This window comes from Zalophus californianus, chromosome 8, assembly GCF_009762305.2.
Source record: "Zalophus californianus isolate mZalCal1 chromosome 8, mZalCal1.pri.v2, whole genome shotgun sequence".
Classification (NCBI taxonomy): Eukaryota; Metazoa; Chordata; class Mammalia; order Carnivora; family Otariidae; genus Zalophus; species Zalophus californianus.
In genome coordinates, this window is record NC_045602.1 from 70,530,177 (window position 1) to 70,556,613 (window position 26,437).

Consider the following 26,437-nt stretch of genomic DNA (forward strand, 5'->3'; position numbering starts at 1 on the left):
ATTACTTTGCTCTCACTGTACTTCATAAAACGACATATTTGCTGGAAGTGGCTATAAAGTCATGAAACCCATTTGAAAAATCTTATCAGAGGGTCCCAATGAATGTTATTCTTTTAGGAAGTCGCCTAGGATTATACACATTTAATACAAAGATGCTGATGCTACTCAGCGAGGTTTTAGAATTCTCTGCTTCTGATGTCAGAGCTATGTTGTCGAATGCTTAGTAAATCAGTTGCATTTTTGTGGACACATTTTTTTTTTCCCTTATAAGGAGGAGACCCACTTAGGTTACTGTGAGAAATGGGAATGCAAAAAATGTATATAGGAAACCTTCCCAGTAGCCACTCAGCCAGGCATTATAAAGAACTAGAACATGGTCATGATGCCTGAAGTATCATAGCAAATTAAATGAACTGGTCATTTTACCATCTCCTTCTACATCAGGGCACTTTTTGGGTGGCTCATCTCCCTGTTCCTCTGATTTCTGAGGGTGTACTTCTCCTTCTTATGACCTCACTTGTTTCTACTGACTTCTCATTTCTTCTATAGCCTTTCCTCTACTTCTCCTTTCCTTATACCACTGTATTGTGTTTCCTTCAGAGATGTTCTCTTTGGATTCAATATATAGAATTCTAGCAGATGGAGTTCCTCTGCCATATTGCTTCATAGATCCTTGCCTCCCTTGTTTCTTCCCTATGGAGGGTTACCTTGGCCTAAGGTGTGGTGTATTTGTGCCATCTCTCCTAGACAGGACAGGCATATTAGCACGAGGAACCCCTATGTCCACTTCCTGCAGAGAAGTTTATGAATATGGAAGGCACTTTGTACACTTAAGAGACAGACAATTGCTATATGTGTTGTCTTCAGCTGGTTTTTATTCCTGTAAGCGGCAATAGCCTTGCTTTATATTGAGCCAGCTCAATTCACTCCACAAATATTTATTGAGGTGTCCCCTTCTATTCCAGGCAATGTGCTTCTCTCTTTTATTCACTGACTATAGTTCTAAATGACTTAAAAAGTATGAATCGAATCCAAGTTTAACGGACGAAAATTTGGCATCATTGAGATTATGTAAGAGGCAATCAAAGGAGAGGTTCTGCAGGCAGTGTCAGGCATGCTCTAAATACGTTTGGGCATTGGTAGCTTCTTCGCGACAAATTTCAAAGTGTCTGCTTTGAAGAGAACAATATTCATTTTGATCTGTAGGTTCTGCTATGTTTCATGGGGAAAAAAATCTGTCATATTACTTTTTTTTTTTTTTTAAAGGTCTTATTTATTTGAGAGGGAGTGCTTGCGCACATGAGCAGGGGGAGAGGCAGAGGGAGAAGCAGGTTCCCCGCAGAGCAGGGAGCCCGATACTGGACTCTGATCCCAGGACCCCGGGATCATGACCCGAGCTGAAGGCAGACGCTTAATGACTTAGCCACCCAGGCGCCCCTGTCATATTATTTTTTAGCTACACATTACCTACGTCAGTCTTGAACTTTCTAAAGGCATAATTTTTGTGGCCTTGATCCTTGGGAAGCCCACCCAAAACTCTTGAATGCTTTTCTGAAATGGGGGCATTAGGCCTGCCTGTGAGGCAGTGATCAGTTCTGACCAAGGGCTGCAGAGACTGACATGGAACCTGTCTTTAAATTTTTATTAATATATTTCAGAACTTGTCAAAGGTTGAAAATGATTGATGATGCTTTAAATTAAGGATCAGCAATTTTTTTTTTCTTTAAAGGGGCCAGATAGTAAATGTTTTAGGCTTACAGGCCATAGCTCTCTGTCACAACTACTCTACTCTGTCATCGGATCCTTGTATGCAAAAGCCACCTTAGACAGTATTTAAATGAGCAGGCATGGCTGTTTTCTAATATAACTTTATTTACGGACATTGAAATGTTAGTATTACATAGCTTCCATATCTCACAAAATATTTTTCTTTCTTTTCAACGATTTAAAAGGGTGAAAATCCTTCTTCACTCAGCAGCACTGCAAAAAGAGGGGATCGTTTATCCCATGACCTTAGTTTGCTGACCTTTGACATAAATGAGGACACTAGCATTGGGGAATTTCCCACATGGAAGGTTGGTAACCTGCAGGGTGGCTGCAGAATTGAGGCAGCTTCCAGAAGCCATGCTGTGGGTGAGTTATCTGCAGCTCTGGTGTAAAGCATTTCAAAAGTCCCATTAAGGTTTAATAAGCTGGTGATGGAGCAGCAATGCTGCGCATTAGAACCTTCTATGGGTGCCGTGAAAATGCTTACTCAAGGCTCTGCAGGCCCTGTAAATACTAAGTCTTTTGGAGGCCCCTTTGTTTAGATTTGAAACGGGGTGCTAGAATTTATTTCTCCTGTAACTTAAGTTCCTGGACACACCAAATACACTTGCTCTTTTCCAAATAAAAGTCAGTTTGGATTTATTTAGAGACTTTGCCCTCGTGGAAGAAATATCAGAACAATATGTCTGAGAGAGCAGGATACTCATCTTTGAAAATTAGGCAGGCCTCCGGCATGGTTAAATTACTCCATGCTGGTACTGGGGACATTCCTGCGTGACTCATAGGACGATGGCCTTTCCGGGGGTTCCTGACTTCCAGGGATAAATGTCTCTCTAGAGGTAGGTTTATGGGTCACAAAGGCAACATTGAACATCTGGCCAACTTGTTTTCTCTCCTTGGCAAAGTATGGCCTGTTTAATTACTTCTCCAAGTCTGGCCAAATGCCCTTTGATGCCTCACATAAAATGGGTGCCTAAGCAAGCAGTTTGGAGGACAGTTTAAGCTAAAATCCTTCCTTATTTTAAAATAATTCCTCATATTTCATTTTGGTACTTGAAGGGAGAGGAATGCTTTAATGGATACATGTGTCTGGGCAACTAAAGCGAAATAAAACAGGATTATTTGCTGAAACTACTTAGTTCCTGTGAGTAGGAAAGCACAGGAGCCTGTGTTTCCTAACATCAGATTTTTTACGCCTTAATTCAGAGCCTTATTTTTTTTTCCCTTTCAACTTTGGCGGTTCAGCTCCAGGAGCAAAATGAAAAATTCCTTTCCCGCCTACAGTAAGTGTACACTGGCATGATTACACTGGAGGGTTTCTCTCTGCTATCTTTCTAGAAATAGAACTATTCTGATGTCACGTGGCAACATTACAGCCACATTCAACTGGTAATAGTACCTCAGCTGCAGGCAAATGGGCCCTGAGATAAAACACAGCCCTGGAAAGTGTTCCTGCAACCAGCCTCATTTGGAGAAAGTGCTCATTAGTTAGTCAGACTGTCAACTGCGTAAGGCTAAGCCCTTCTAAACCACTGCATGTGTTTCTTGGCCCCACTCTTGGTCCAGAGGAGATCTGATTTTGCTAGTGTTATTTCTTTAAAAACTAAATCTGTTTCTCTGTTGCTCCAAACTAGCCCTCCTGACTCCAAAGCAATAGATTATCAGGCACCCAAATTCTGCCTCCTTCCTTCTCTGCTTTACGGTGTGCATGTGAAACCCGTGTCTTTAACTCCTTCACTGAGATCCCCTTGCCCTGCTGGCTTGACAGCCTAGGAAACTAGCATTATTTGATTATCTTCCTGCAGACACTTTTCTCCATTATTAATCAGAAGGAATGTTCAGATAGGAGAATTTTCATGATTACAGTCAAGCCTGATATTATGGCGATCGGTTATATCAAGGAACCACCATACTTTTTAAAGAGGATATTTGGCAAATGTGACCCTTAGAAATCTTTATTTTCTTTCTCTCTTGTTAACTACCGAACAACTCATGCGAAGCAGACCCAATTGAATAAATTGTTTGTATTTGGCAGTTTGTGAAAAATGTCTTCTTCAATTTTGGATAAAGTACTGGGTAGATGAAATAATTAAGTGCCATCTGAACTTTTTTGGGAGTAGGAAAGAAGTGCTGCTTATTTGTCATCAATTATCTGGCATCAACGAGTTTCTCTTGTTGATTTTTCTTTTCTTGGGTCTAAACGTGAACTTGGAGAGTTTGTGCTTTTCCATGCATGTGTGCATTAGGGACAATATCTGGTACTATTTCTTCAGAACAAATCCAAAAACTGTTTTCTCACTATTGTTCTTAATTATCTTCCTTTATTGTCTTCTAAAAGCATCTCCCTATTTCATTTAAAAATTAATTTCTAATTGTTTCTCAGTATATAAGTACTAACAATAACTGGGTTGGCTCAGGATACATTACCATTTGTGGTTTAGAATTCTGAATATTGCCTTTTTTCTTGTAAAAAATTAATGAATTTGCCAAAGGTTAGCTGATTATGGAATGCACAGATATTATATTTCCTTCCTACGCACTGAATTCAAGTGTCTTGATTCTATTTGAAATCAATAACAGTGAGATGCTGTATGTTTTATAGATAAGTAATTTATATACATGGCTATTTATAAGTTATATAAATGTGTTTGTAATGCATATATTTGCAATATGCATTTCGGTTTAAGACCTTAATTAACTAACCCTGCCCTGAAAATTCATAGCTAATATTAAATTGCATTTAGAATTACAGTGAAATGACACTTACTTTATGTAGCAGGAAAGAAGCCAAATAATACAGAGTTTTGGCAAATACATCAAAACAGTTCCTGGTTTCTAATAAGATGTCTCTTCTGTCAGTCTTGATTTATATCACACACTAATATAAAAGGACAGTAGTGAATAAGGGAAGATTTCTGTGGAGAATAATACTGGGGGGGGGAGAGCTACACATTACGACCACAAATTGCATATTTGTCGTAGGGGAGAACTCCCCATCGTAGGGGAAATGAAACTGCTCAGCTTCAGACATCTTGTTTGTGTTGTGAGAAAGACATCTGACAATTATCTCTCTTTTTTTTTCCCCCCTGTTATCTCTTTAATAAATAATAATGTGCAAAACTTCAACTTATTTGATGATCAGTCCCTGGCTTTTTAACCTCAACTTTAGAGCTCTGTTGAGTTATACATTCATTATTCCTTCATACCTTCTTAGCAACTGGCTCTGTTTAAATGTACTCAATCTTCTTCAGCTCAACATCTCCAAAACCAAACTAACTTTCTGTTCAGTTCCGTGTCACCTTCTACATCCCCTTTCTCCATGTATTGACAGTCACCACTACTAGGTCAGCAAAGTCAGAAATCCAGGCTTTGTCCTAGATTTCTTCACCTTTCTTACTTGTCTCGAAGCTACTCCATCACTGAATCTTGTCTGTGGTCTTTCCTTAAAATTTCTCCACCGGATTCTCTCTTCACTCTAACCTTACTGTTTTAGTTTAGGAATCTGTTTCTTCTCACTGGGATTGGTAGAGTCACCCCCCAAAAGCTATTCTTTCTCCAATTTTATGCCACTCTGAATCATCCTTATGTCTTTATTGTGGAGTTTCTCACCTCATCAGTACTGATATATGGGGCTAGGCAATTCTGATTTGGACATTGTACGATGTTCAGCAGCATCCCTAACCTCTATCCTCTAGATGCAAGTAGCACTTCTCCCCCAGCTGTGACAACCAAAACTGTTTTCAGAGATTGTCAAATGTTCCCTGGGAGTAGAATTGCCCCCCACTTGGCAACCACTGCTTTAGTCCCATTATTAAATACAACTCCTAGCAAATAAGTATTCAGGAAGTGTTTGATGAAAAGTTTATTCATATGATGCAACCTAATTACGTACTGTTTGAACACCCAAGAGAAAGATTTCTTTGAGTTTTTGTTTGGATTGGACATTTAGTAAATCTCCAAACACATATTTAAACTGTGTACCAATAATACATACTTTTATTTATTTTATTTGTTGTTTCTGCACTCCGCCCTCTACCAGTTCAGGGTCCTTACCCCAACAGGAGAGCTCCTTAGTGCCCATTCATTTTACAAGATCATTTATAGATCAATGTATCAGGAAGTGATAGTCTAGAAATACTGGTGGGTCATCAAAGGAAAAACTTTAATACATACGAAATAATATTTTAATATCGCTTCTTAAATGAATAAAGCAAGCTGTAACTTATGGGAAATTGAATCTTATCAGCAACTAGCACTTATTTTCATTTGTTTAAAATGTAGTTTTATCGACCATGGGGTAGACTATGAGAATGATAACATTTGGAAACTGAGACCAGACCATTTCATTATAATCCATCTGTGCCCCAGTGAAGACTGCACCCTACAGTCAGATAGTAGAAAGCAAACTTATCTTGAGACATGCTATAGTTAGTCATCTTCCCTCTGTTGCAGCTCCTATCTTACGGAAAGAACGCCTAATAATATTCAGATGATGTGAGCTCTGAGCAGTGTCAAGAAGGAAACATTCCTTCAAATACTGGTTAACATCTAAAATAAAAATTATATAAACACCCTTTTGGAAGACAACAATAACAAATCTTTATCCGTTGATAATTCGTTCACTTCCCTCATAATATTTTCCATGCTTACTGATACTGAAGATATATTAAAAACCATAGTGGAACTTTAAATATACATTCATTATCATGTTGGGGGAAGAATGTAGAAAGAAAAGACAGTATTTGATTAATATTCAATTCAGGAAAGTATAGGAATGATATTAAATGTGGGATGTAAGTGCACAGAACATGTAGGTACTGAATAATCCAGTCGGCTGGATTATTTTTATTTGTGTACTTGTTCTTTAAAAAAAGTAGTGAGGCTCTAGCTCAATGAAATGAAAAGGCAAAGTAGTTTATAAGCCTATTCCTATGGGTGATCATGATTTTTAGAAGGTTATAAATTGAAAAGTAACTTCACTAAAACATAGGGAGTTCTATTCATCAATCCTTAGCACTTAAATGCCAAAATCAACATAAGTTAATGTACGATGATGATGATGATGATGTTAAGAAGAGATAGAAGCAGAAGCAGCAATGAGATTAGTACAAAATGCCACACTATTTCTTAGGGGCTAAAAATAATTTCCCAATTATCAAGAGAACACTGAATTTCAAACTCTAATTTTATCTTAATACTTCTGAGATAATGTGAATTCATATATATTTATAGGAACTCTTTGAAGTATCTTTTCAATTATACAGCAATCACTTTTCCTCAGGATTTTGTAATGTATTCACAGAGATAACAATAGGATGTAAGAAATTTTTCTAGTTTTTTTGTTTTGTTTTGTTTTCCTTGGTTTGGTTGTTTGGCTGGTACTTGTGGTTTATCAGTTCATCTTCTACCCCTTTGAATAACATTTATGGCAAATTTATACATTAGGGTATTCTATATTGTCTGGTTGATTCCTTCCATTACTAGATCACTGGTTAGTGGTTTTCCATATATTTTCTACTGGAGATAGACCTTTGCTCCAGGCAGCTTTTGGTTAAAATTTTCTATGTCACTTTTCATAACAGTTGCAAGTTCAGAGTTTTTCATTTTATCATGTGTTGCTGTTTTTTCAAGCTGTTTCAGTTGCTTTTGTTTACTGAAAGATGAGCTATATGGGTATTTTTGAAATTCTTTTTATATGGGTCTTCCTGTAAGTGAAGGACTTAAAAATATATAATGCCCTAGCAAGTGGATGTGAGTAAAATGAACACCAAATTTATAGAAACATTTCATAAAGTGAAATTCCATGAAATTATTTCTGAAGATTTTTTTTGCATATTGAAACATTTAAATTATTACCTTCTATCTTTTTAAAAAAAATATCTTTTACTTGTTTTTAAAATATCAAATATTATATAAAACAATAATCTCCTGCCTCATCCTGCAGATTTTCCTATGTTGAGTGGAACGAGGTGTATTAGGTACAGCAGGAGGCCAGAATTCTGTTGGTGGGTAAGAACTGAGTGGAGAGAAAGCACTGACTGGCTACAGTGTACTCTGTGGTAGGCTCTCTTCTAGGTGCTGGGGATATGATGGGGAACAAAAGATAGTCTTTGCTCTTATACAGTTTATACCTATTGTGGGACACAGCCATTATAAAAAAAAAAATTCAAAATACATAGCAATTTTAAAAGCATCATAAGTGTCAAAGAAGAAGAACTTAGGATGCTATAAACTTACATAATAGGTGACTCTGCTCTCATGGGGGAGGCCAGCAAAAGTTTCCATAGAGGAGTGTCATTTAAAGTGTGATATGTTGGGTGAGTGGGAGTTCATTAGGCAAAGAGGAGAGAAGTCCTGGGTAAGAAAGTCCAAGCCAGTGTTACTGCACAGGCACAGACCTTGAGGCATTGGGAGAGAGAACTCTTTTAAGGAACTGAAATGTTATTGTTATCCTTCATCAATAGCTGAGAATCCTCAAAGGTTGCTGCAGCAGTACTGTATCAAATGATCACTGTGATTTCCACAGGAAAGCACTCTCTTAGTTTTGCATATGCAGTGAAAGCTCAGCATCATAGCAACTCATAATACTACTTGTTGTGCATCCCTTAAGGTTCTTTTTTTGTGTGGGGAGGAAAGGATGGAAAACATTTGTCTTAAAAAAGTTGCTCTGATCAGAAGTAGAACAAGGAGAGAAACGGGCAAAGAAAGAGTGGAGAGAGAGGGATGGAAGGAGGGAGAACTAAGGCATTTGCCTAGAGTTGTCCAAATCCAGCCTTGAGGACAATAAGCCTGGAGTTTCTGATGAGACTGGGTAAGAAGACAGGCCCTGTTAATAGGGGCCACTGGTGATGTCTGTTGATGTGTTTGGACAGAAACTGTAGGTATTACAAAGGAGAGCATACATTAAATCATAAGCTCTGGTTCTAGACTCACATATACAAATATATAGCAGTTATGTGTAGCAGAAAGGGAAAAAATTTAAAAGAAAAATCATCACACATACATAGGACACCAGATATCCTTCCATATAAGGAGTAATGGCAAATTATTAAGTAAAGATGGTGCATTCTTCAGTCTTCATAACGGACATCCAATGTTAAATTCAGCTTCCTTGTTCAAATTAAAGTCTTAAATTCTGCACCAGAAAAGGAAGTTACGGATTCATTTTGGCAAGTGCATTTTGTGTTTTTAACAAGAAAGATGTTTAAGATCACAAACAGGCTAAAGTTTGAGGACTCTCGTTCATTCCTTAAGCATTTCCATCAAAATACTTAAATGAATCTTGAGGAACAGTTGCTTTTATTTTGTTGAAGAAAAAGCATTTTCTTTTTAGAGTATCCTAAAAGCTGGGTGTTTAAGAAGTTAGAGACTATTTATAGAATAGACAAACAGCACTTGTATCATACTTTGCAGTCCGTGGAGGGATTCCACATTCATTATCTCATTTGACAATTCTTTCCGATTTTTGTTCCTTCCACCCTCCCTGTGTGCTAGGCAGCCCAGGGGGCTGTTGGGGCCGCAGTGAGGAAGGCACACACTGTTTGCCTCTTGCTTCACATAACTTATAGTTCTCAAAAATAGAGGGCGATAGGTGAGTCTTATATTATTCTGTTACAGATCAATTACCCACGACTCAGAGTTTAAACAAATATCTGTGATGAAAGGGGTCTTTCTTGCTTAAGCCAAAGAAGATGTTGATTTAGTTACTCTTTGTCTTCAAAGTGAGATTAGGGTTGACAGTGTTGTTAATTGATAAATTACTGACACTTAAAACATGCGTCTCTCTGTTGGTCTCACCTACTCAGAATTAATTTTATTGCCCCAATTAGTCATCAAACAGTGGAAGAAATGTTAACTTGGGTTTTACTTGGAATTAATTCATACTTTCAAAGAATTCATCTGACTTCATGTTATGAAAGGAGATAATATAAAAATAGAAAGTAAACAATATGACCCAAATTACACCATTTATTCCAAACTTTGAATTATATCTTAGTATGAGGCTGTGATGAATGACTTAAAAATACTCTACTGGGTGCCTGGGTGGCTCAGTCGTTAAGCGTCTGCCTTCGGCTCTGGTCATGGTCCCAGGATCCCGGGATCGAGTCCCGCACTGGGCTCCCTGCTCAGCGGGAAGCCTGCTTCTCCCTCTCCCTCTGCTGCCGCTCCCCCCTGCTTGTGCTCTCTCTCTCTCAAATAAATAAAATCTAAAAAACAAAAACATACTGTACATTATCACCTGAGTGATCTGCCTAAAGTTAAATATAACTGTTTCTCTCCTTGGCTTAAAACGATTTAGTGGATTCACATCACTTAAGTCCTAAATTTCAGAATCTTTTTTGTGGCATAACAGCTCTTTATAACATAGGCTTTGCCTGTCTTTCCAGTAACATCTTCTGTTTCCTGCTTCTCACTTAATGTTCCAAAAATGTGAGTATAAAATACAGATGGAGAAGACCATAAAAGTAAAAAAATAATAACTCAAAAACATTTTGATTAAATATATCAGTGCCTCACACCTCAGGTATGAAATAGAAGTTTGCTTTAGGTAAATAATTTTATGATAAAAGGGGAATCAATTTCTCAATAGTAATACATCTTTTTCTTTAGGCCAAATGGAATTTAACTCTTGGTTAATTGATATGTTTATTTTAAAGATGTTTGAGAAAGAATTGGGTTTTATTCTGTAGATAGAAACTACTTTTGCTTTATGATTTGAACACTGGAAGTTGTAGACCATGGTGCAAATTCAAGTTCTAAAGGTGTGCACCACCTAATGAATTCGAGACAGTTGGATCTCTTTTATTATTTTTAATTTAATTAAAAAATGCTTTTAACAACAGGTGTTTGTTTATGCTTTTCTTTTTTGAGGAGTGCTTTATTTTGTTTTTTAATTATTTTTTTATTTTTTAAATTCCAGTACAATTAATGTACAATGTTAATTAGTTTCGGGTCTGCAGTATAGTGATTCAACAGTTGTATACCTGACTCAGTGCTCATCAGGATGAGTAGATCTCATTTTTTTTGGTTCTTATGAATCTAAATTCCTGGGTTAATTGGAAAGAGTTTATCTTTAAGCTCTTGGTTTGTGGAAGAGGACCTCTTCACTTCCTTTCTTAGGGCAGGGACCAGGAGCACATTTTTATCATTAATATTAATAGTATCCAATATTTATATGATGCTTACCAATTCATTGATACTTTCCTGTGTATTCTTTCATTTGATACTCCATAGCCCCATTAAAAAATGTAACTTTACTTTGATTATAAAATAGAGTTTAAATCGAAACAGACTGCCATTTTCACTCACCAAGGGTCTCTGTAACAGATACATGTTCCCAGCACAAGAAACAGAAACAAGGTTTTGATGTTGTTTTACCATTTTGGATTTTTTTTTTAAAGATTTATTTATTTTAGAGAGATGGAGTGCATGTGAGCATACAAACAGGGGGAGGGGCAGAGGGAGAGAGAGAAGTCAAGCCGACTTCCACCTCCCCATCCTCCCCAGCCCTCGCCCCCGCTTCAGGCAGGGGACTCGACCTCACGACCCTGGGGATTATGACCTGGGGTGAAACCCAGAGTCCTACACTCAACTGAATGAGCCACCCAGGTGCCCCTACCATTTTGCATTTTTAACATAAAATAAAAAAGATGTAATTTACCTTGGCCCCTCTTTAACATGGTCCCCAAAATAGATATTTTTAACCCAAACTTATGCTTCTTCAAAATGTATTCTAAATCTCCAGTACTTAAAAACAAAAAATAAACAAAAAGCAAAACAACAACCAAACAGAGAACCCTCTTCCTGATCAATATAGTCTTTTCTGAGGAAAGGCTCTGAAGAGAATCTTTTGTCCTCTTTGGATTTAGGAGAATAATGAGTTAGGGATCCCAAACTACAAATTAATGTGCCTCACAGAGTTTGAATTATGGTATTGACTGTGATTTAATATTAACAAAGTCGTCACCACTTATTAACCACGTACCTTATTTGTCATAGGTTATCCTCACAGTGTTCTGCAGGGGCAGATATTTATTATTCCCATTTTATAGACGAGGAGACTGAGGTTCCACCAGGTTAAGTACAGCTTGAGATTATATGGCTAAGTAGAGCAGAGCTGCGCTCTCAATTCCAGCCCATTGGACTCCCAAAGGCTAAGGTTCATCATGATTCATGCCACATGGCCATGTGATTAATATGCTTTTGATAAGTGGCAGCCTCAGAAAATCTCAGGAGATTTACAACTTGAAAACTTACTGATTTAAAGCAATCGTATTAAGAATCATTTTGCAAAGTAATAATGAATTTGTAATGTGAATAATTGGCTTCTAATATATCGGCTTTGTAAGCTTAGCTTTTCTGTAGAAAGCTTTTTTTTTTTTTTTTTTAACTGGGAGGGAAACCTGAATTAAATTTCCCAGATAAATTAACATTTAAAGTTAAAAGTAAGTGGCTTAGTGTAACTGCCATTTTAAGTTATTTTAAAATTAATCTCTTGAGATAATGATGTTTTCAACCTATGTTCACTTTACCTTTTCTGTTTTCTGTTGTAATTTGTGAATCACTTAATGTTTTATTATCTCTACTAATTTAAAAATGACCCTTGCTACATTGTCAATAATAATAGCTATAAAGCAAATATTTTATCTTTCAAAGTAGTCTATAAACAGTTACTATTTAAAGCATTGTGGCTGTCTTTTATAAAATGGCAGAACACATTTTCAGTTTGATTTACTTAAGCTTCATCAGAATTTTTGCGTATGTGATTCATATAGATTAATTAATGAATCATGGTCTTTTAATTACTTACCCAACCAACAATAATTCTTCATAGCCATCATGATCCTGGGGCACACAACAAAAAGAGTTTAACTTTGAGTGGAAAAGGAGATCAAATGCATACAGTATTTTTGGTTCTTTTTAGTACAGTTTATCTTTAAGATCTTGGTTTGTAGAAGGTGACCTTTCACTTCCTTCCTTAGGGCAGGAACCAGGAGCACATTTTTATCATTAATAATAAAAGTATCTAATATTTTGGATACCTGAATATTTCTTTGAATATCATTAGTTTTGAATATTTCTCTACTACAGTCAACAAATTTTGCTGAGTGCTCATTATTAAGATGCACATCATATTGATATATTTTATAACTTTTAAACTGTTACTATTTAGTTTGGATCTACTGTCTCATCAAATGTAAAATGTTAACAGCCATATTATTATAAATTTGATGATGACTAATATCTTCATATATTTTTATAGATGGCTGTGTCATTTGACAAGCAACTGATGGGTCATTTGGTGGATAAGGTACAAGCAGTAATACCAACACCATTTCTATTTTGGACAGGCCGATGATTTGAAGAGTGGTTCCCAGGGAATAGGAACATGTTAGCTGATAGCCACTGACAAATGATGTGACAGATATCAGGCCGTTTCTTTGAACACATATTCTTCTAAATCTTGAAGTGTAAAATAAGGGCAGAGAAACTTGAACTTGGTAAGAAGGCTTGTGGCATAACTGGATAAGCATGACATTTTTAATTTTAGGAATTGTTATTTCCAGAGTACACTTTGTAACTAAAACACTACTTCTAGATTCTTTTAATGATCAGTCAGGCTGGTGAGCCATCATTAAGTTCTTTTGTTTTTAAATAATTTCTTACTAGAATTATTCCGAGAAGTCTCGGTGATACTGCTTATCTCAATCTGGTCATATTTCCCCAACCTGTCTTTGGATGCCACCCTATACTGTACTGTTGAACACAAAGTGGCCTTTTGCTTGGTAGGGTTGCATTGTCATCTTTCAGTCTGATGCTTTTGTAGAATTTTTTCTGACATGGTAAATAAATGCCATCATACTTTAGCGGGCTGCTCTCTGTTAAGTGGAAATACAAAGCCCTATAGAGAGCTTTTATGCACAAAATGTAGTGGCCCCCTCTGATCCTTTGGGCCCGATTTAAGTTGTTTCTCTCAGAATATAAGTGGTACATTAAGACTTTTTTTTTTTTTTTTTACAGGAGGCACTCACTATCTGTGATCAATGTGTATGATTCCAATATTTTTTGGTATTTTGAGTCATGTGACAGATTCCACAGAATAGTGCCTGAGAAATAAATTTCTATTGTTTATAAGCCAAAAAAAAAGAATGCTAATATTTTAACTGCCACCCAGTACATGATGGTTTTATTTTTGTTTTCCCTAACAGTGTGTTAAATAAATATTTCTCATAGTGGTAGATTGTATAGAAGGATGTGGATCAAATTGAGGGTTGCATTAAAACATAAAGAAAAACAAAGATGGAAGCATCCCCTGGAACCTCCACCCAGAAATCTATATTTTGGAGTTGTGTAAGCAGATAAACAATACTGTGACAAAGGCGCTTTGTGTTTTAGTGGGTGTGCTACAAGAGCAGCCCAATTCTGATCTGTCATAAGGGTATCCTTCTAAAATGAAGTATATTTGTTAACTTCTCTTTTGAGCTTAGTGCCCAAAACAAATATGGCCTGGACACTGCATTTGTACAAGTGCCTCACTTAAAAAAAAGAAAAAAAAAAAAAATCTCAGAGCCTTTTTGGGCTCTTGTTGGCCAAACAGTATGAGCTTCCTATGTTCTTAAGAAAGCCAGAAAGCAGCAAAATAGAGTCTTTGGCTCCAAATTTTTTTCTAGTTGAAGGAAAGTCAGAATTCTTAATAGCAGGCTTTGTTTTCATATGACTCCTTGGTTACATGTATCTTCTGAATACAAGTGTTAGGCTTATTTATTTACTTATTTATGTACTTAAAAAAAAAACGGCTGTATGTTTTTCATAAGGTGAAGGAATGTCTACAAGGATATAAAAATTGAGCTGCTGATACATACCCCCTCCTTAAAATCAAAACAGGCATCAGGGAACCTTTTTCTTTGTGCTCTTTTTGAGTGTCTTCCCCTTTCTGTCATTGAGCAAGCACTGCTTGAGTACATGGGCCATTTTACTTTAGACATTTCCATTTTGCCATTTAGTCTTCCAAAACTGGCCAGTAAAATTGCAAATTTTTGTTTTTTTCCAAGGTAGTAGTACTAAGCTCTAATAGGATCATCAATGTCATCATGAAGTCCAGTGATTTGAGTGGTTTTTTGCGGTATGCAGGGCACCTTAAACAAACATGGCCTTTGACACAACTAGTTACACAGCAAATTCATTTCTAATATTTAATATGTTCCCTTGAAAACTAGCTACCCCAAATCCAGGAGGCTAGGATTATCCAGTTTCCTTTTAAGTTTAAAGGAGCTTTATTAAGAGCAAACAAAGATTCTGTAACTTACCTAAACTCAAGGAGTGAATTTCACCAAGGTGGGGTGGCAGTTAGACATATAAATCAATTAGGAGGGACTCAATGAATAAATAATTAATTGGAATAATAAAGTGTTAACATATAAGGTAAAGAGAAAGTTTAGGTGAGGATCCCAATCCTTTGCATAAAGGTCAAGGCAGACACAATAATGTTCTGAATGCTATTATGAGGGACCACCAGCCATGCATAGGAATATTTTCAGTCTGAAACTTTGGATATTGAAAACGATTTTTAAATAAAAATACTGCCTTTGGATGTCAATATGAATATTTGTCTTTGGTATTTTTAGAAATCCAATGCATGCACTAAATAAAGGAAGTTAGAGTAATACTTGACAAATCAAATCTTTGTTGAAGTTACAGTCTGCAAATCTTTATTGATTTTCATAGAATTTTTATAAGCTATAGCTTCTTGTTGTAATAAGCATCCTTCTAGTTAATAACACAAGGCTTAGGCAAGTAGACTTGGTTTACTTTGTGGCTGTTCATTTATTTTCCATTCAGGCAATTTTCTTCAGCTGTCACTCTGACATCTAAATTTGGTAGTTCATCGTAAGAGATAACATTGTTGTCCAGTAGCTTCACTTACAATTATTTAATTCTAAGTGTTCCTCTAAAGGAACAGAACAAATGGAATGATGATATTCTTGGTGTTTAAAGAATCTGTTTTATTTATTTTTTTTAATTTTACTCAGCCTGTTTTGTAGAAACCATGGTCAATACCTTGTCATTCAAAACACATGAAGGTTTCTTAGCTGTTTGGTATCAATTCTGTAACACGCGCCACACTTTTATGCTGAGGTAAGCATACAAAGAGAAAATCTGTTGCATCAAAGGCTGTTTTTTTTTTTTAAATGTTTTATTTATTTATTCATGAGAGTCAGAGAGAGAGAGAGAGAGAGGCAGAGGCAGAGGGAGAGGGAGAAGCAGGCTCCCTGCAGAGCAGGGAGCCTGATGTGGGACTTGATCCCAGGACTCTGGGATCATGACCTGAGCTGAAGGCAGACGCTTAACCATCTGAGCCACCCAGGCGTCAAAGGCTGTTTTTAAATCTTGACTTAGTTCACTTTTACAGAGCTAGGTTTTTCTCAAACCATCACTCTGACATCTAAATTTGATAGTTCATCGTAAAAGATCACCTTGTTGTCCAGTAACTTCACTTTCAATTATTTAAGACCTCTAAAGGCACAGGAGAAAGGGAGTGATGATATTCTTGGTGTTTAAAGAATTGGTGCTTATTTTGCCTCGTATCTTTTGCAGAAACCATGGCCATTCCCTTTATTGGAGGAATATAACCTTTAGGTTCTATTGATTCCGCATTCTAAATGGAAGAATTAACTGTTAAAGAGGATTTGCTTTCTGTCATAGTTTTATTTGCTCTTTTTTTCCTTCCCTGCTCTCCTCTAGTCTATTTTTATTTCCTTCATCTTTTCTTTTAGCCCTTGTTTCAGAGAATCCATATTTTCTTTTGATTTCATGGAGACTTTAGTGTCCATAATTTTTAACTAAATTGTGCAGGATTTTTTTTCCTGGTGTTTATCCTTCATTTGCCTTTTTTTTTTTTTTTTTGTTTTGGTCATAATGATTTACTGCTTTTTTTTTTTTTTTTGTCTCTAATTTTTCACTGGGGAATTTTGTTTTTAGGGCCAAGTTTTGTTGAATGATAGCGTGGGGGAAATTCAGGGAGGGAGGACTGAGGATTCTCATCTCTTGTCTCATTACCTGTCTTTATCAGCACACTTGTCCCTGTGGCGGTCTCTGCTCCCAGGGGTAATTGTTTAGCAGGTTCACAGTGAACTGCTGATGTCACAGGACTTACCTGCAGTGATATTATTTACTTCTCTTCAGGTGACCAAAGTGAGAGCTTTTATTATCTACTTTTCCCCATCACATTGTTGAACTTGTGATCTGTTTTATGTGAAAGGATGAACCTGTGTGTTTCCTGATTGAGATATGCCTCCCCAGTTCAGTAACTCTCCTGAAATTTGTCCTGACACCAGCTTTTCCCCTCCAAGCATTTTGGTGCCTGGGGTTGTGTGACTTACCTCTGAGGAGCTCAGACTCCACTGCCCATTACCAATGGAGTGGCCTCTAACCTAGTAGCTTTGTCCTTTACCTAGGTCTAATTTTCAGGGCAGTGGGAAGCACGTCTTCATAGATTAGTTGCTTCCTACTTTTATTGAGATTTTCCCCCCATTCTTCTTGTCTTTAAAAAAACCAGTTGGTTGGGAAGAAAAAATGGGGGGGAAGTATGATCATTCTACCATCTTTCACCAGAACACCCAAGTTTTCATTCCTTTTTTTTTTTGCAATGCCAAATTGTCGTTTAAATAATTCTAATAAATCAATTTAAAATAAATGCAACACCTGTGAATAGGTTTCTCCACTGATCTATAAATATGTTGAAATCTCTCCATGTGACAGAAAAATATAGCTTGCGTTGTGTTTGCAAGACAGTGACCTAAAAAAACTTGTTAAAATGTATCACTTGTTCTCATTGGGTTTCAACTTGTCCTAATATATTTTAACACCTTGATGGTTTAGACAGAAAGCACCATGTAAAGTAAGACTGAAGAAAGAGAATAGAATTTTATGGAAATAGTCAGCCCTAAAATATCCCCTGGTTACACTGCACCATTGGAAAAATAGTCATTTTGAGTGGCCACTGGAATGTTGGGGATGAGAGAGAGGATTGAAACAATTATCATTAATTTTTCTTTCACTGAATCTTGCTTAGAGTCCCATGTAGATGAGCAAATAAAATTTCTGAGCCTCACATTCCCTTTCTGTGGTGAGCGATAATAGAGAATATATATTGGTCTCTGCCCCTGGTTCCTAGCACAGAGATCCTAAAACTTAAGTGGTAACAGCACCAGGAACATCTGTAATTTCTTAGGTGGTGACAACACCAGGAACATCTCTTTTTTTAATATTGGTCTCTAATTTCTATTCCTGATGTCAAACTCCTGAAACCCTTGTAATTTCCTAGGTGATAGGAATGTTTTTTTTTTTCTTTTTTTAATAAGATTTTATGTATTTATTTCTCAGAAAGAGAGAACGTGCACACAAACAGGGGAAGGGGCAGGCAGAGCAGGCAGAGGGAGAAACAGGCTCTCCACTGAGCAGGGCACCTGATGTGGGACTCGATCCCAGAACCCTGGGATCATGACCTGAGTCAAAGGCAGACACTCAACTGACTGAGCCACCCAGGCGTCCCAGAATGTTTTTTGTTCTAATGAGACAACTGGGTGGGCTCCTGGAAGAGGTCTGGTCACCAGAAAGACCAAGTCATGATTAGAAGCTTGGAATTTTCCATCTTCTCCTCCCCCATTCTCCTGAGAAGGGAGAAGAGAGGAAAACGGAGTTCATGATCAACCATATCTATGTGATGAAGCCTCCGTAAAAACCCAAAAGTTCCGGGTTCAGAGAACTTCTAGGTGGATGAATATGTAGAGGTACTGGAGAGTAGCCCACCTAGAGAGAACATGGAAGCTCTGGACCCTTCCCACATCCCTTGCCCCGTGTATCTCTTCCATCAGGTTGTTCATCCGTATCATTTCCTTTAATAGACTGCCAAGCAGAGTATTTCCCTGAGTTCTGTGAGCGCCTCTAGCAAGTTAATAGAACCTGAGGAGGAGGTCGAGGGAACGTCTCGTTTATTGCCATTTGGTCAGAAGCACAGATGACAACCTGGAGTTGCAACTAGCATTTGACATTGGAGGGGTGGGGCAGACTTGCGGGACTGATGCTCTGTTTGGATAATGTTAGAATTGAATTAAATTATAGGACACCCAGCTGGTGCTGCAGAGAATGGCTTGGTGTGGGTGAAAAAACCTCCACATGTTTGGTGACCAGAAATGAAATGTTTTATGTGAGTCATAAAGAAGACACTCACAGGGATAAAGACCCATGTTATGGAAGAACTGGTTTTTTCCCCTCTACAGATGGAATACTGAAGTTTTTCAATTTCGTCTGGTGATTAAAGTATCTTCCTCCTCTCTGGTACAGGGAGGGGACCTTTCACTGGGTCTTTTTATGACCTGTTTCAGGGAAGAAGGGCAAAGAGGGGAGGACCTTCCTGAGTGATCTTCCTGCTTCTTTTCTCAGACTCTTTCAGTTTAAGATACTCACTATGCTACAATGCCAAACTTTGGGGTAGGGTCTGTTGAACACCATCAATGTAAATGGAAGAAGTTCTGTGAAACTTGGGTAAGACATGGGAGATTCTTAATCATCGGGCAGGTTGGATTTTTTTTTTTTTTTTAAGATTTTACCTCTTTATGTCCAAAGAACAAAATTCAAAATCTGTCTCTTTAAACTCTTTGTGGGAAGAAAAAGAAAAGAAAGGATGTCAGGAGAGATTTAATGGACAAATGTGTTTTGTGTTTTTTTTTTTTTTCTCAAGTTGGACCTTTCCTGCTGCTTAAGGCTAAGTGTTAAACTCCACTTTGACAGAACTTCTGGTTCCCATATGCTAAGAGTTATTTTTCAAGACACTTACATCAATTCAAATTTGCAGTTTTAAAAGTTCACTAATTCAGATCTCATTAGGAAATTTAAGAATTGGTTGACAAAACAGCAGGTTTTTGGCTGGTGTAGACAGAGCATCTTTCTTTAAAGGAAAAACATATATATATATATTTGATTTTGCCATGGTTATAAATTAAGTTTATATATTTATGATAATATAGGAAATACAGTGAAGTTAAAAAAAAAAGAAAATTAGAATCACCCAAAATTCCATTGTCCAGATATAATTATTGTTATTGTTTGGGTAGATTCCTTTTTGGTGTGAATGAATATATGTAAATATATAGACACAGTCATGTTTAAATACAAATTTGGAAGAGAGAGCACATACCCTTTTGTATCTTTTTTTATATTCAATGTGAGTGGACATTCTTATGGTTTAATAAATATTTTAAAAGGGAATTTTAAAATAAATAAAACTCAAATATAAGGGCTGGACATATTTTGCACTGAAATGCACCTTGGCAGCTCCTGGCAGGCTGGTGCTAAGAACATTGACCTCAGGAAAAGGCACCTTCTGCCCCCTGAAAAGAGCTCAAGGACCTCAGCGTTGCCTTCATTTTCTAAAACACTCCGGGTTGAAAATGACCTAACTCCTTGGAACCAGCAATTGAATCATATGAATGATGGGCAAGAGAGGGCGTTTATACCAGAACTTTAAAAAATCTGTATTGTAATAAATCTAAAGTCCTTCCTAAGGCTTAAATCCAGTGGCACCTGACCTCTTAGGGCTAGAATCCCAGCTATGTTCTTTTTGTCCCTGATAAAATAACTGTTGTATTTTGACTCTGAAGTCAGCCAAATGGAATTTGCTTCAAAGGAAAAGTGTATGGTCATTTGTCATCCCTATTTCAATTTAATTGTGATCTCTTCCATTATTGGCAGTTGGATGTAATTACCATATTCCATATCTCTCTTTTTTGAGAATAGAAGTAAATATGGTTGAAGGAAACTAAGTGAAAACAATAATATATCACTTTATTGAGAGATAAAACCAAAAAGGAGACTGAACTGATTAGCACATCCATATTGCTAGAAATGGGGAGAGAGCAGTAAAGCCATGTCTCATTCTCAGTCAAGCATTGTATTCGTTAGATTGTGCTGACAAGAAAAATAGAGCCAAAGCTTCTGAGGGAAAGCAACTGAAGCAAAGTCCAAGATGAGAAAAAGAGCCTGAGGTGCAAGGGAATCTGGTAAGAATAAGTAGGTTAAGTAGAATACAAGTCAATTTAAAGAAATTGAGAAGGAGAAATGAAGGTGAGGAGAAGAGAGGAAGTATGGAGGATAGAGTGTGAATATTCAACAACTTCCTGGTTCAGAAAATCAAGAGCTAGAGGGGAAAGTGATAGAGAATTTCATTCTTTTCTGCATTTTGTTTTAGTTTTTTTAAAATATATATTTTTTAAGATTTTATTTATTTGAGAGAGAGTGAGAGCGAGCGAGCACAGAGGTGGGGAGGGGCAGAGGGAGAGGGAGAAGCAGGCTCCCCACTGAGCTGGGAACTCAACATGGGGCTCCATCCCAGAACCCCGGGATCATGACCCGAGCCAAAGGCAGACCTCAACCGACTGAGCCACCCAGGCGCCCCTATGTTCTGCATTTTAGATAAACATGTTTCTTTGGAGTGTCTGTGGTGAATAGCAAACTCAAGCATGTCATTTAAAAACGTTATATCTTTTTGATTCAGGTATAATTAGCACACACTGTTATGTTAGTTTCAAGTGTACAATATCTGATTCAGCAATTCTGTACGTTACTCAGGGCGTATCACAGTAACTGTACTCTTAGTCCCGTTTGCCTATTCCCCCCCCCCCCCCCCCCGGCAACCACCAGTTTGTTCTCTATATTTAAAAGTCTGCTTTTCCCTTTTGTCTCTTTTTTTCCTTGTTCATGTCAAACACCTCCTTATTAAGTTATCCAAAGCAGTTCATGCTACCCAGCACATGTTTTCCTTTTTGTAGAGAAAAATACAAATATTTTGCTGGATATCTAAAAGAAATCGTACAGCAAAAGGAAAACAAAGGAGTAGACAGTCTTCCACACCTGTTATGACTCTTACAGAATGACAAGTTGCCTTATCAGCTGAAGTACCAGGAGGTCATGTGACCCACATCTGGCAGCCTCTTCATGCACTGTAATAAAATTGCCTACTATATGATAAGCCTACAACAAATGTTAGTTTCTTCCCTTTTGGCACAACACTAGCTGTGATCTAGCAAGGTCCTTCCCCTCTCTCTTAGCCTATTTCATATATAAAGCAAGGAGTCCAAACTAGATGGCCTTCTCCCAACTTTTCCAAATCTGAAATGCCACAGTTACCAAACTAAGCACCTTTTATCACATAGTCAGAAACCGTGAGAGGTTTACATGGCCTGCTTGGTGTTCTTCACCTGCTCCAGTGTCACCATTTAAAATCCAGGCAAATGTCATCATTTCTTTAACACAAAATTGCAGCATTTGCAACTCGGAGGCACAAAGCAAACATTGATTATGCACCTACACTATGCCAAGTATTTTGCTAGGAGCTATGTGGCCTAGATAAAGAAAATCTGGATGACATAGTTCCTATCTGCAAGGAGCTTTGAGGTTTAATTGGGAGGCAGAACAAAGATAACACGATCCAACTGGAAGACAAAGAGCTAACAGACAGTATTTCACTTGAAGTGCTGAAGTTGCGCTACAGACAGTGTCTGGGTGATATGTGCTGTGGGGATTCAGAGTAGGAAGGAATCACCTCCTGGGATCTTTGGAACTCAGGCTAATGAACCTTAAGTGAAGGGATTGGCTCCCTGAGTCTGTGAGCATAATTATATTCCATAGCCATGGGCTATACCCTGAACTCCCCAGCTATTTTGTAAAGTACCATGTTAATGATGAAGATAGATACAGAAGGACAGATCCTCCCCACTGCTTAACTCAGTAAATGCTCGTCAGGTTGCTGTGAGGTGGAGTCCTAAGGCTAAGGAGGATAATAAGAAATGTGTGTCCATAAGGAATTCGTGAGGTTTATGCTTATGAAAATAAAGACTGGGACACCTAGTTGGCTCAGTCAGTGAAGCATCTGCCTTCGGCTCAGGTCATGATCATGGGGTCCTGGGATTGAGTCCCGCATCGGGCTCCCTGCTCAGTGGGGAGCCTGCTTCTCCCTCTGCCCTCCACCATGCTCTCTCAAATAAATAAATAAAATCTTTTTAAAAGAAGGAAAGACCAATTTAGTTTTCAGTCGTAATTGTCCTCTTCTCTCATTTCTACTCACACCCAACTCATCTTTCAAATGCCAGCTCTATCTGAAGTTTTGTATCATATTCGCCTCTGGATCTCTGTCTTTTTAGAATTGACATTATTTAATGTCTATTAAATAAAATAACAGTGCAAAACGGATTTTGAGACTCATAAAGTGCTCTTAAATGTAAATATTATTTATATGACTGTTACTCCTAAATTGGCACATCCGCGATGTGACTATTCTATATTTAGTATATAAGCTTCTCTTCTGTGCCCTATAATGTCTCCGATGCTTTGGGCATTAGATAAATATTTCTGGCTTTGTTGTTATTAACCAAGTACCAGAATGAATCAGTGCTGTGGCAGTTCAGATAGGAAACTAATCTAACAGGTGCCCTCCCAGAGAACATAAGGACCTTCATCCTTCCAGAGAAGTTCAAGTGTCGAGATTCTTACTGCTTTTTTCTTTTTTTTTTTTAAAGATTTTATTTATTTATTTATTTGAGAGAGAGAAGGAGAGAGAGAAACAGCATGAGAGGGGAGAGGGTCAGAGGGAGAAGCAGGGTCCCTGCTGAGCCGGGAGCCTGATGTGGGACTCGATCCCAGGACTCCAGGATCATGACCTGAGCTGAAGGCAGTCGCTTAACCAACTGAGCCACCCAGGCGCCCTGCTTTTTTCTTTTTTTTAAGATTTATCAATTTATTTGAGAGAGAGAGAGAGCCGGGGGAGGGGCAGAGGGAGAGTGAGACAAGCAGACTCCCTGCTGAGCACAGAGCCCAACACCAAGCTCAGTCTCATGACCTTGAGATCTTGACCTGAGCTGAAATCAAGAGTTGGACGCTTAACCAACTGAGCCACCCAGGCACCCCCTTATTGCTTTTTATTTTCAATTTTGAGACCATCCAGGATGTAAATGGTCCATTTGAAAATTAAGGCATTATTGTAATAAACGTTTCCTTTTTTGTTTGAGGAAATATATATACTACAAACATTGTTTTCCTGAGCTTTATATTATTTTAGTTTTCAAGGATATACTAATATATTTAATACAGTATTTCTGAGAAAAATATGGATACCATTTAGTTGGTTTGTCATTGGCCAGAGACAGTTACAAAGTCAGAGACAGGACTAACTTGTATTTATACTTAAACTGTTCTTTCCTGTACTTTTCTTGTCTGTTTTATTCATTTGCCTCTCTGTCTAAACAAAGAAAAACTGATTTTTTTCTTTTTTTCTGACAACCTTACAGTGCGCATTAGGCTCTGAAAAACAGAATAGCAGCAGACATGTACAAAGGATTGCTTTGGGAATTCCTTTAAGAGATATGATCATAAGGTGTGCACAAAGCAAATAATTAATTCCCTAGGTGGCTGTGCTGTCTGTATGTAGAGATTAAACTGAGTGTTCCATAAGTTTTCTAAAATAAGGAAGAATAAGTAATGTTCTCTAAACTCCTTTATCCATGTGATTTTGACATAGTGAATAGAGTTATGTTCTACTTACATTTTCTTAAATACCAAACATAGCCTTTTTTGTCTACCACCTGGAAACCATCCATCCTCTGTCACAGTGAACTCACTAATGACATGGAAAGGTCTATTAGGTAAAGCAGTAGTGAGGAAAGCCAAAAAGATGGGAAAGACAGAATGAGAGGTCATCCCGGTCATTATTATTGGCAACTGACTTGCTTCTTTCCCCTCTCTCCTTACCCTGTCTTACTACCACTCTCAGCAAAACACCACCTTGGTTATTTACAGAAAAAAAAATTTCTTAGAATTTATTTTGAGTGGTCTTAGTCTCAAAGCCCTAACCTTGCTTCTTGTTCCCTGCCTGCTTAATTTTGTGATAACTGTAGGGGTTTATTTCTACTCCATTTAATTATGTAGAACTAGCTCTGTCCATTCCAGGAGGGTTCTTGGAAAACGCATGGAATCAATGAGTTACAAATTGGTGTTCAAAACTCTATTGTGACTATTTTTTCTAGCTTTGACTTGCCCCTCTTGTGCATTTGAAGAAAGTAAGAATAAGCAACCTAAGCCAAAGAAAGTATTTCTCAAGTCAGATGTTCACTTTCATGGTCCCTAAGGAATAATAGTTTTTATTTGTTTGTTGTTTTTAAGTGTGAATGACTGTGGTGAGGAGGACATATTGTGATGGAAAGATGACCTTCTCTGGCCTTGTGTCCTACTATCACCTTTGTTTTTATAAGGTGAAAACTTGAAATATTTATGGGAAAAGAATACTACTTCACATTTTATTAGGAAATTTCGAAAGCGCCTTGATATTCGGATGCACTTTGTGAAATCACCTTTGAATATTTTCTAGCTGTTTTAACTATGTCAGAGGTCCTTCCCTTTAGAATAATGGACACCTATAGGGGCACCTGGGTGGCTCAGTTGGTTATGTGTCTGACTCTTCATTTCAGCTCACGTCTCGATCTTGGGGTCATGAGTTCAAGCCCCACATTGGGCTCTACACTGGGTGTGGAGCCTACTTAAAAAAAAATAAAGTACAAGGTGCCTCTATACTATATAGAAGAGTGCTTTTTGTTGTTTTTGGTTTCTGTGTTTTTTTCTTTGCTTATCGCTATTGGAAGGAGTTTCCCACAGTGAACCAGAAACAGGGCATCTTGTGCATCTTGTCTAGGAACTAATGGCTCATGTTGTAATGCAATAGACCTATCTATGACTTTATTGTATTGTGCTTTAATCATATTAGATGATTTTGACTGAAGAGACTGGCAGTGCAGTCACTGAGTCTCCCCATCATGGTAAGTCTTTACACTAGATTCTCCTGACGTTGTTCCTATTATATAGAGAGTGGTTTAATTCTCACGTAGAAAGTATCTGCTGTTTTCTGATTCTCTGGACTTAGTAGGTTGAGTTAGTGGGAAGTTGCTTGTTTCTAGGAATTTAAGATCAGATCAGAGAACATTTTGTTCTTCAGTAGTTGTTTTCCTTATCCAGGTCTTTTCTACCAAAGAGCAAATATATCTCCAATACATGAGAATCAAGAATTGATGAATTGGCCTTTCCCTAGAATAAATCCCCTAGGAATGAAGAAGCAGACCCTATACTTCTTTATATGATAATATTAAGTCCATCCATATTGAATGTATTTGAAAAAAAAAAAACACAAGTTAAAAGTCCCAATGTTTTTGTAGATGTGGATTAATAAGGATAGTAGAATTTTCTTTTCAGGCAATTTTTGGGATGGCATCAGTCTCAAAATTTAGTTTTCTCTAAAAATATTTATAAGTATAATAAATGCATTGGTTAGTATATCTCATCAATTGCCATAATTATTCTTTTTCTTGTTTTCTTGGGAAAATCTGGCATCACAGACTTTTTTCTTTTTTTAAGATTTTATTTGTTTATTTGACAGAGAGAGACACAGCGAGAGAGGGAACACAAGCAGGGGGAGTGGGAGAGAGGGAGAAGCAGGCTTCTCACCAACCCCGGAGCCCGATGCAGGGCTCGATCCCAGGACTCTGGGATCATGACCGGAGCCGAAGGCAGACACCTAACGACTGAGCCACCCAGGCGCCCCTGGCATCACAGACTTAATTTCACAAATAGT

At 37.6% G+C, this 26,437-nt stretch overlaps 1 protein-coding gene across 1 annotated transcript in view; it reads left to right on the forward strand.

Annotated features, from left to right (window-relative positions):
• The window catches only part of NRXN1 (neurexin 1), a 1,127,542-nt gene that overhangs the window by 757,267 nt on the left and 343,838 nt on the right, over positions 1 to 26,437 (forward strand).